General features: G+C 49.0%; 1 pseudogene; it reads right to left on the minus strand.

The window, feature by feature from the left end:
• Positions 1 to 3,362: 3,362 nt before the first annotated feature.
• Positions 3,363 to 6,187, minus strand: LOC148774370 (beclin-1 pseudogene; annotated as a pseudogene).
• Positions 6,188 to 11,748: the final 5,561 nt, after the last annotated feature.

The raw sequence follows: 11,748 nt of genomic DNA on the forward strand, positions 1-11,748 counted from the left end.
ATATACATATATGGGTCTGCTTCTGCTGACTCCAAAATCCTGAGTCTGCTGTTTAACTCTCAAGATAATGCCTTCCTGTCCTGGGCTCATTCCTAAGCCATATTCCACAATCAGTTTAATTGCTGGATCTACAGAGCGCACCCCTCCTCATCAGTGGAAGACTTCCTGTGGTGGGAGTCTCCACTTCAAGGAAAGGACTTTCTCCTAGGCTGTGACTACCTTCAACAAAAATCATTTGTGATGCCTCTTCTTAATCTGATGACATCTAACAGTCCTAAAATGGACTGGTGTTAACACTTTGCACCTTAACTACGGACATAATGTGACTTTTAATTCGGATTGCTTTAACTTGGTTTAATGACGATTTTGCTGCACATAAGAAGACAAGTGGGTCTAGATCTGATGGATTTTTACCTGATATTTATAAAATATGAAAGTGAAAGTGAAGTCACTCAGTCATGTCTGACTCTTTGCGACCCCATGGACTATAGCCTACCAGGCTCCTCCATCCATGGGATTCTCCAGACAAGAGTACTGGAGTGGGTTGCTGTTTCCTTCTGGGATGAGGTCATATGGCTAACTCCTGAAAAGGGACACCTAATGTCTAGTGCTCCCATATGCTGGGAACAAACAGAGTCATCCCCAGAAATTAGAACAACTATAATGACTGGAAACAACTAGGGTTTTTTCCTCAAGAAATATGCCTGTAATCATTCCTGTGTTTTCCAACCCCAGTACAGGTCCTCCTTTTGCCTGGCCAGACACTGATTGAGACTGGATCCCTCAGTCACACTGGTTTGTTCCAAATGGGACCTAATGGATATGTGGCTCTTACCTATGGGCATGGCGTCCCCCTGGCTGGATAGGGAGAAGCACCGTAGGTCTAGCTTTTACTCATGGCTTCATATTTTCAGAGCTTCCAGAGAAGTCTGCTAATTCGCCACACCTTAGAATCATTGGACAGGTCTGTATTTCATTGGAAAGATTACTTGGCTGCAACATTCGTTCCCTCTCTGGGAACTACTGACATGATGCTAAGAGTTGATGTTCTAACTTTACTCAACAAGCCTTACAAGATTCTCAAAAAGCTATTTCAGCCCTTAATGCTGAACAACAGATTGGCCTTAGATTCTAACAGTCACACAAGGAGGAACTTGTGCCAATATTTACAGTAAGCACTAACTGTAAGGTCGGACCTCGGTGGCCATTCTGGCCTCTCCTGCTCCCCTTCCCTTTCCCACCGGCGGGAAAAGTCCCACCAGAACTCTGACTATTGTGCTCTATTCCCTCATTCCCTCCCCCACTGCTGGAATGTCCTCGATATACCAGTTCCTGGTAGAAATCATCCCTCTCCTAACCTCCCCCTCCTAACCTCCTGTCCAGAAACAGCATCTTGCCCAGAAACAGCAAGAACTATTCCACTGCGTCAGCACAACCTTGAGCAGATCGGGCAACCAACCCGGTCTTACCACCCTGGCTAACTGACCTGTAAGGGACCACCATTCCAAATCTTGCCTTATTCGGGAAAATTTTCACTGTTTCTTACTGCAAAGCTATATAAGCTGCCTCTTGTCTTTGTTTGCGTGCGGACTTCCTCGACCTCACTTGCTTGGGTCCGGGAACCCCGCCCAGGAGCGCCATGCCATTAAAGCCTGTTACACCACCTATTTGGTGTCTGAGTTCTTTTTATCTAACATCATTGGGCTGTTTTGACCTTACACTAATGTCACTCACTTTACTAAATACATGAACAAGATGATTCAGGCTATGGGTACTCTGAAGCCTCAGTTGCTTCACTTTGGGAGATGTTAACTAGTTGCCCATGGTGGAAAACTATCTTAATTGTAGTAATTCTGATTGTTCTGTTTTTGCTGTTTGCTCCCTGCATCTGTAACTGTGTAGCTGGATTTGTTTCTAGCCACATGAAGGCTTCTGAGTTACAAATGGTTGTCCAAACTCCTATGAGTGCCACAAGTTCCTCCAACTACTACTTGGGGCCTCTGGATCAGAGACCCTCAATAAGAGGGTTAGGACAATATGCTGCCTCACCAATTTAGGGATGATTCCCCTTGTCAGCTCAGAAGCAATTATGGAATGAGAACGTCGCCCCTTCCCCTAAGCAACATAATTCTCCTAAAAGAAAAGGGGGGAATGAGAGGGTAATAGGTAGGAAGGCCAGAGGTCCCCAGGTGGCAGGAGGAAATAAACCGCAAGTGGCAAACTTTTTTTTTCCTTCTCTACACAAAACTAAAAGAGGCTTCCACCTGGTTCTGCCTTGAGCTAACCAATGTTTTTCTAATGGAAACGTTTTTCCTAAGCTATGCTGATGAAACCATGTGTTTACTTTGGAATCTGCCTTTCTTCAAAATGTTTCCACCTGAGACTTTTTCTTTCCTCAAACCTTGGGCTGATAATGGCTCAACAAACCAGTATTCTGTCGATTGTTTTATGGCCAGGGATGACATAACTTGTGCCATCCCATCTCAAAAATGCATGTTGTGGGAGAAAGGCCTGGTGAAACTCCCTCAGCCTTGAGGGGACTCTCTTATCTGATTAATAGCTTTCTAACAGACATAAGAAAGTCTGGACTGTGAAGAAAGCTGATCGCCGAAGAATTGATGCTTTTGAACTGTGGTGTTGGAGAAGACTCTTGAGAGTCCCTTGTACCGCAAGGAGATCCAACCAGTCCATTCTAAGGGAGATCGATCCTGGGTGTTCATTGGAAGGACTGATGCTAAAGCTGAAACTGCAATACTTTGGCCACCTCATGCGACGAGTTGACTCACTGGAAAAGACTCTGATGCTGGGAAGGGTTGGGGGCGGGAGGAGAAGGGGATGACCGAGAATGAGACGGCTGGATGGCATCACCGACTCTGTGGACATGAGTTTGGGTGAACTCCGGGAGTTGGTGATGGACAGGGAGGCCTGGCGTGCTGTGATACATGGGGTCGCGGAGAGTCGGAAACAACTGAGCAACTGAACTGAACAGACATAAAATACCTTACTAAAAACTAGCAAGGGGGCACTCTTTCTGTCCCCTTCTGATGTCTATCTCGGAAGCTTTCCCTATCTCTATATATTAATAAAACGTTACTACACAAAAAGCTCCAAGTAGTCAAGCCTTGTCTCAGACCCTGGGACGAAATCCTCTCCTCCAGAGGTCACGAATCCTGACGAAACTCACGGCTCACAGCAGCAATCTTTCACTTGGAAACAGATCCGCTGCCACGTGTTCTTCTTTCCTTCAAATTGAACATGTTTTCTAGCTTCACTGTACATTTATGTCTTGATATAAAATATTTAAAAGGACAAGAAGAAAAGGAAAGGGCTGTAGGTCTAGGGAGCATCTTTAGGGTGGGGACAGCATGAAAAAGCTTTCAAGTCATGCTCCCTACGACCCTGGCAAGGAGGTGACCAGGGCTGCTGCAAGCCAAAGAGTTTCCATTGGAGGAGGAGGAACTGAGCCCACACTTCCTCTTGATGAAGGGTCGGGGAGGGTCATACCCAGCCCTGAGCAGAGTGGGAAGGGAGACAACTGGAAAAGGCAAGGAGGTTCAGAGCAGCACTGTGGGGTGAGATGAGGCCCAGCAGCAGAAAGAGGGGGAAAAGACTCAAAATGGCCACGTGACTCAGGGTGGGAAACATTATCCAACACCATTTCATATCTCTAACACAGAGCAGAGTGGCCATTTGGTACTAGAACCTAGTACCAAGAAAGATATGTTACAGTACAAACTTTCAATCACATCATATGGTGACCAAAGCTTATTTGTTGTCATTTTCTCACATTATCCAACCATGTAGCTTACACATTTAATCATCTCAGTGGAGATAAAATTTTATATTTCGTATTTTGAGTACAGGAAGTTGAGAGAGATAAAATCCAGTGAAAACACACCAATCTCAATTCAACTGAGGCTTTAAAAAAAATACAAGCAAACTTAAGCTAAACACTTTGAAGATAAGAGTTTGAAAAGGAAAGCATGGGGTTATGAGTCAAAATTATGACATGGGCTGGTCACTATACATGGCCTGTTGTAATTCTGGAAACTATCAATGGAAATTTTAAAACAGAGTGGCTTTTCCTGTTTTTTTTTTTTTTGGTACTGTAAACATGTGCTGCTGTTTGATATGACCTGAATTTAATTTAGAACTTTTTTTGCAAACAAAAAACTTACATCTTTAAGGCAAGTATCTTCATAAGGAAAAAAAGGAGTTCATTTATTATGAAACTGTGAGGATACCCAAGCAAGGCCCTACTTAACATTCAACAGTATGAACTTGAGAGTTTCCGTCCACTGTTCCTCAGAGCTGAACTGGGTTTGACAGAATTGGAGCCACCACTGCCCCCTCTGTCTTCCATCTTGGCCTCTCACATCCAGCCTGTAAGGAAGTCCTCTTTCTCAGCCTCTTCTGCGAACTGCTGCACACAGCCCAGGAAACCTACTGTTCAGATAAAACGCAGACCCCAGACCAGTGTATCAGCAGCTCCTTACATTTGTCTGAGACTTCAGACTCCACAGGGAACAAGCCAAAACCTCTAAAACTTCAAACCCATCCTACTGGCCAGGGCATTGGTAGCAACACCGTCCAGCTCCCAGCAGCATTCAGCTTGTTTACTTCCCCAGGAATATAAGGCATCTGGTTTTCTACACCCTTCAGCTCATCATCGCCTTCCAGCTGTCATTGTTTAAGTTCAGTGTGTTCCCTCTGATACTGAGCTTCCAACGGTCTAGTCTCAGCCTCAGCCTGGACACACTCAAGATATCCTGCCACTATTGTGAAGTTCTTTTCTTTCAGCTCCTAATCAGCCTCTCCTCCCCCAAGGCCAGTTCCTTTAGCTCCATGTGTAGCTGTTAACCATCATCTTCATTCATTTGCTCTGAGACCTCCAAACAGCGTTTGCAGCTCTATCACTTGTCTTCAGGGAGATTGAGCTGAGTGTCCAGCTGGCCTAAAACAGAGTCTGTGCCTTGCTCAACCACTGATGATCCATACCTGTTTGCACCGACAGGAAGTCAGAAAGCCTCCAGTGATTTTACTTTTTAGCTAATGTTCTCCCTGGGGCTGTGTCAGACGCCTCCCAGTCAGAGTGAAGCTGTTGGCACTTTCCACAGACATCAACCAGGCTGGGGGATGAATGTGTGAGACACAACCTGATGGCGGTTGATAAGTGGCTTCTCTCCTGAGTTAGTCCCTTCCTACTTCTCTCCTGGTTTGACGCAGGCTGGGGGTAGTGATGGAGCAGTGGATTCCTGGATGGTGACACAGTCCAGTTTCAAGGGCTGGCTACAGTGCTGGCACACAAAGCTGGCCTGCATGGTGCCACTGGGCATCTCTAACTGCTCCTTCCCTCAGGATCTGGAGCAAGACCTCCAGAACCACTCAGTCTTCAGCTACTTCCTGGTCTGCAGCCAACAGTTATGCGCTTTTCAGTTCAGTTCAGTTCAGTCACTCAGTTGTGTCCGACTCTTTGCAACCCCATGAATCACAGCACGCCAGGCCTCCCTGTCCATCACCAACTTCCGGAGTTCACTCAAACTCATGTCCATCGAGTCGGTGATACCATCCAGCCATCTCATCCTCTGTCATCCCCTTCTCCTCCTGCCCCCAATCCCTCCCAGCATCAGGGTCTTTTCCAATGAGTCAATTCTTCACATGAGGTGGCCAAAGTATTGGAGTTTCAGCTTCAGCATCAGTCCTTCCAATGAACACTCAGGACTGATCTCCTTTAGGATGGACTGGTTGGATCTCCCTGCAGTTCAAGGGACTCTCAAGAGTCTTCTCCAACACCACCGTTCAAAAGCATCAATTCTTCAGCGCTCAGCTTTCTTCACAGTCCAACTCTCACATCCATACATGACCATGGGAAAAACCATAGCCTTGACTAGACAGACCTTGGTTGACAAAGTAATGTCTCTGCTTTTTAATATACTATGTACTTTTACTGAGTATTTATTACTCACCTGTTAGCATCCTGAGTGCTTTACAAGTATTGGTCCTTAACCAACATTCACCAGCACGTTAGGAGCTGGATGCTGGGCTCCTAGTGGACACAGCTGTGACCACTGCAGTCACAGACCCTGCCCCCATGTGGACTGGGCTCCGGTGGGGAAGACAACCCTGGCAACACACACATGGAGTGTACATGCTCTTAACAGATGTGGGCAGGGAGCTTCAAACAGGCCTCAGCATCCTATAAGAACTCGCCCTGACCCAACCCCTCCCGCTGCTGCACCTCCGCCCCATATACCTGGGGGAGCTGGCTGCCTCCTTTTCCTTCCCTTTCTTCATCTCTAGGAGCTCAGATCTATGTCTCCCCCACTGCAGCTCTGAAACAGCTTTGTTCAAGGTCTGAACACCTTCAGCAGCCTCCTATCCTCCTCTCTCTGCCCTTTTCCCCCATGGCTTCTCTGAAGCCACCTTCAACCACCCCCTCCCCATGCCCATCCACATCATTAGCACGCCATGCTCCATCCCCTTTGCTGAGGGAAAAATAAGCCCAGAGCTCAGATTTGGGCCTCCTCTCCTTTCTGATCTCAGCCTCCTTCCACATGATCTCATCCTCAACTTCAAATATCTCTATAAACGCATAGTTACCAAATGTGTATCTCCTGCCCTGACTTCATCTTCCCTGAGCTCCAAACTCCACCAGCTTGCTCCACACAGCAGACATCCCTAAAGAGTAAAACAGAATTTTCTCTTTACACTCCCACATGAGCCTGTCCTAACCTTTAGGAAAATGGAATACACCCAGTTGCTTAGTCCCAAAACCAACAAGGTATTTTTTCTCTAATCAGATGAAGTATAATAAAGTCTTTAAATTTTTTTTTTCTAAAGAAAGGAGACTAAGGGAGTGTGGGTCAGTCCACATCAGAGCTAAGTGCAATCTTCCCACTGACATGTTGTAGTGAGGCAGCCCGACCCCCACCCAGGGCTCCGTGATCTTCCCTTAGGACTTTCCTCACCCACATGAGAGGCTCCTAACCCCGCAAGAGACAGGGTCCCAGTGTGCATGGTACAGGCCTCGTCAGTTTGATCTCCTCCATCAACACAGCCCTCTGACTCTGAAGACTGCCCTCCGTCTGGCAATAGGACTCCCTTCATCCCCATGAAAGCTTGTTCCCACGCTGGAGGGAGCCCTTCTCACCAGAGTCAGTGACTCCCCCATTTCCACGGTTAGAGGTGACTCAGGTGTGGCAGGGGACCAGAATGCCCAAATGTGAAAGGAGAGAGCTGAGCCAAGCTGGGCAGGGAGACAAGGAGGGGTGGCTTGGGAACAGGTTAAGCCTCAAAAGGCCCCATATGTCTGCAAGGATATATACATATCTCAGCCCCTGGCTGAGAGCCACACAGCTCAGGAATGTGGCCACACCAGACCATGGGCCACGCAGAGCCCAGCTGAAGAGGCCTGGAAATCCTCTATTATCATTGCTCAGATGGAAGAGGAAGTTTCCAAAGCAATCTGAGGTTGAAGGAGGGTGAGTAAACATCGAGCCAGTGAAATGCCTCTTCCTGGGTTTGAGCCCCACCCCTGGTGTCCACAAGGCCAACCGTGGATGGAACACTGATGGCCCAGACACTATCACAGAGCAGTCAGTCAGCTGGGTCATACAGGTGCCAGTGACAAATGTGCGGCAGGTAACTTCAGGAAGATAAGGTGGAGTTTGTGGGACCATCAGGTAACCAGTGGGCAGCACAGGTATGTGTGAGACATGAGCAGGTACGCCTGCACAGCACAGGTGGAGGAGGGTGTGCACTAGTGCGGGATGCTGGGGGCAACAGGTGAGAAGATAGTGACGGACAAATGTGTATGTGACAGGCACACCAACCCCAGTGCTGAGTGCTTCCCATTGAAGTGCGAGATGTTTCAGGGCCATAGTCCCTGCAGCACAGGGAGACCTGAGGGTCCTGGTGTCCCTGGGGCGACACCCAGGCCTGCTCTGCCCTCTGCGGTGACCCTCATTGCAGGACAGCAAAGGGCCCACGTGACACACTCCCCCAGGGTTAGAGAAGGCAGCCCAGCTGCGTCCTCAGGGCCAGAGCAGGAAGATGGGAGGGGGAAGCATCTGCCACTCCAGCTGTGTTCCCCCAGTTCTCCAAGCTCCCAGACACTTCATGAGCTCTGTCTCCAGGAACCAGGGGCCTCATAAGCACTTGTAGCCTCAGACCAGTCTGCTACTCCAGAACATGGTGCCACACAGCTATCCTGGGATAGCTGTGGAAGAGCCTCCTCCTGTCCACCCCAGGTCATGTGTGCCCTTCCATTTTAGAACCCCCAACCCAGACTTGCTCCCAGTAGTCACCGAGTACCCAGGGCATGTGCACCCCTCTCCCAGACAGGTACCCACACACCCACTTCAGGCACATGCAGGCCTGAAGTCCACGCACCACACAGGGGCAGGTCCTCCAGAGCTGCTGGCTGGAAGGTCATCAACAACGTGGGTGCTGCCCCCACCCCAAGACCTGTCCTCAGATCCCAACCCAAGGCCCTCCTGAAGCCCCCCAAGGCTGAGTCTACTCTCACCTTTTTGCCCTCCTCCCAGGGGGCATCAGCTATAGAAGACCAGCCTTACGGATGCGAGTTGAGGCGGAAGGAGACAGTGGTTAAGCACAGCCCCACTCATCACCCCACTCAACTGTGCATCACCCCCAGGATCGGCCCACTGACTCCAAATCATTCCTCCTCCCACCTTGCACTCCAGACCTCTGCCACTGTGGATTCCTATGCCAGACCCTCCCAGGTCCCATAAATAATTACCCCAAATGCCTATTATTCCCTTCTAGGCCCCTCCAGAACAAGCCTACAGGAGGCACTCAAAAGTTTATCTACAGTTCAGCAAGCTCTCGTCTTTGTTTCCTGACCAAAGAGAGGCAGGGAGCACTGACCAGGAGAAGTGAACACCATTTCCTCCTATTCTGCTATGTAGGCACCCTGTGGTCAAGACCCACCTCCAAGAGACCATCCCAGCCCAACACCACGTACACACATACCACAGCCTTTGTCACTTAGAGAAGGTGAATCTATTTGTGGACCAAGTCATCCAAATATTTCCAAATCACCAGTCCCTGGGGGCCCCCTGCCTTGCGAGAAAAAGACCCGAGGTTCTGTTCCCCTCGGTTAAATCAATCTCTCTCCTCCTCTGGCTCACTCCATCTCTCAAGGCCTTTCTCAGTCTTTCTCTCTGTTCTCTCATCCTCTCAAGGCAGTGAACCCCCCTCTCAAACTCTCTCACAGTGCTCCTCTCCCACCGCCTCTGTCACTCAATCTCTCACAGTGTACCCTCAACACCTGTCCCTCACAGTACCTAGTTCTCCCAGTGTCTCTCAGTCTCACGCCCCCTCCCTCATCTCCCTCCCAATCTCCATGTCTTCCTCTCCTCTCCCTTCCGCCCCTTCTCACTCACCTCAACCAACCTCCCTACCTCTCTCTCACACACACACACAGCAGTGGACCCAGCACTCAGGAGTCTCCAGCCACAAAGGCACATCTGTGTGTGTACTTCCTGGGACACACACTTGATGTGCAGCATGTACGGTATTTGCGGAAACCTGTTTTTGTGCTTTTATCCCACCTGTGACTCCTTCATCTGGCAACTCAGGTTGTACTTGGTGCAAATCAGTGAGGGAGAAAGGTCCTAAACTGAGACTCTAAAGGTCAGGACAGGGTCCGGCTCAAGCCGCAGTAACAACCACAGGCCAGGCACTGTGAAGATAAGAGTAAACAACTCAGACAGACCCTGGCCTAGAGTGTCTCCACCCTCTACTGAGGAGATGCACATCAAGAGAATTCTGATTCTCTCAGTACATGAAAGTTCAGCAGTTAACAAAAGCACAGTTAGAGGTGTCACCAGGTGTCAACATCAGGGGAGACATTCTAAGGTCAGGCGGGTTTGGCACCCTGCCTTATATGATCATGGGTGATCTACCCGCCTCACGGTCTGACTCTCACACTGCTTCCTCAGTTCCACAGCCATCAGGTCAGCATAACTCCTCACGATGAACTAGAAGATGCTTCTCCCAGAAAAGAGCTTACAGACCAGGGCCCTAAATTCTGGGTGTTTGATGAAATGTTAAAACCTGGGTGCCCAGCTTATTTGTTTAGCTGAGATTTGTTTAGCTGATCAGGAATTAAATTTATGGGCAGGGAGTGGGTCCAGGCAGAGTGACCTGCATGTGCAAAGGCTCTAGGGCTAGAGGGATGGTGGCAGCCACCAGTCTTGGGAAAAGCCAATACAGGGCTTCTGTGTTTGGAGCCCAAAGAGAAAGAGCAGCCACAGATGCATTCCCTTGGCTCTGACTTTTGATAAAGTCTGGCACATGAACTCGAAGAGGGCTCCATGCTGTGATGACTTGGTACATCTGTGTGAGGGAGCATAGTAACCAGGATGGAGCAAGTGTGGAAAGCAAAGGTGGGGATCACCTCCACAGCAGACACAAAGGAAGAGAAAAGATACAAGCTGCACTGGCAATAAGGAGAAACCCAGGGCAAAGCAGCTTTGACACTGGAGGCAGTCAGGAAAAAAGCTTTGCAGTAATGGGCTAGAAAGCAAAGTAGCCCAGCTCAGAAGGAAGAGAAAGCCAGAAACAGCCACCCGTCCCAGGAATTTACTCTCACCTGCCCGCTGGGATCGGCTCCTCCAAGAAGCCACTTTGATCCTTCTGAAGCCCCTTCCTCAGGAGACACACGCTTTCCCCATCTCAGGACAACCTCTGCGTTAAAAACAATCCCCAAACTCATCATGTACTTGCGCCCTCCGCCCACTAGGGGGCCTCCCGGCTCCAGTTCTCAGACTAGCTGGACCCTGAGGGCTGCCACTTCCCCTCCTAGCTATCCCCGAGGGCACTCCTGACAACCTTCACTTCCTACAGCTGGGCGCCCCCATATGAATAATCCTACAACAGAGATCCCACATCTTACACATGGATAAGAACAGTAGTCAAGAGGAGGTGGTTCAGTTCTCATAGGAACAAGTCAGTTCAGTTCAGTCGCTCAGTCGTGTCCGACTCTTTGCGACCCCATGAATCACAGCACGCCAGGCCTCCCTGTCCATCACCAACTCCCGGAGTTCACTCAAACTCATGTCCATCAAGTCGATGATGCCATCCAGCCATCTCATTCTCTGTCGTCCCCTTCTCCTCCTGCCCCAATCCTTCCCAGCATCAGAGTCTTTTCCAGTGAGTCAACTCGTCGCATGAGGTAGCCAAAGTATTGGAGTTTCAGCTTTAGCATCAGTCCTTCCAATGAACACCCAGGATTGATCTCCTTTAGAATGGACTGGCTGGATCTCCTTGCAGGCCAAGGGACTCTCGAGAGTCTTCTCCAGCATCACAGTTCAAAAGCATCAATTCTTCGGCGCTCAGCTTTCTTCACAGTCCAACTCTCACATCCATACATGACCACGGGAAAAACCATAGCCTTGACTAGACGGACCTTGGTTGGCAAAGTAATGTCTCTGCTTTTTAATATACTATCTAGGTTGGTCATAACTTTCCTTCCAAGGAGTAAGCGTCTCTTAATTTCATGGCTGCAATCAGCATCCACAGTGGTTTTGGAGCCCCCAAAAATAAAGTCTGACACTGTTTGCCATGAAGTGATGGGACCAGATGCCATGATCTTTGTTTTCTGAATGTTGAGCTTCAAGCCAACCTTTTCGCTCTCCTCTTTCACTTTCATCAAGAGGCTTTTGAGTTCCTCTTCACTTTCTGCCATAAGGGTGGTGTCATCTGCATATCTGAGGTTATTGA

The sequence above is a fragment of the Moschus berezovskii genome, chromosome 22 (assembly GCF_049115385.1).
Source record: "Moschus berezovskii isolate FMDL1 chromosome 22, NW_MosBer_1.0, whole genome shotgun sequence".
NCBI classification, from domain to species: Eukaryota; Metazoa; Chordata; class Mammalia; order Artiodactyla; family Moschidae; genus Moschus; species Moschus berezovskii.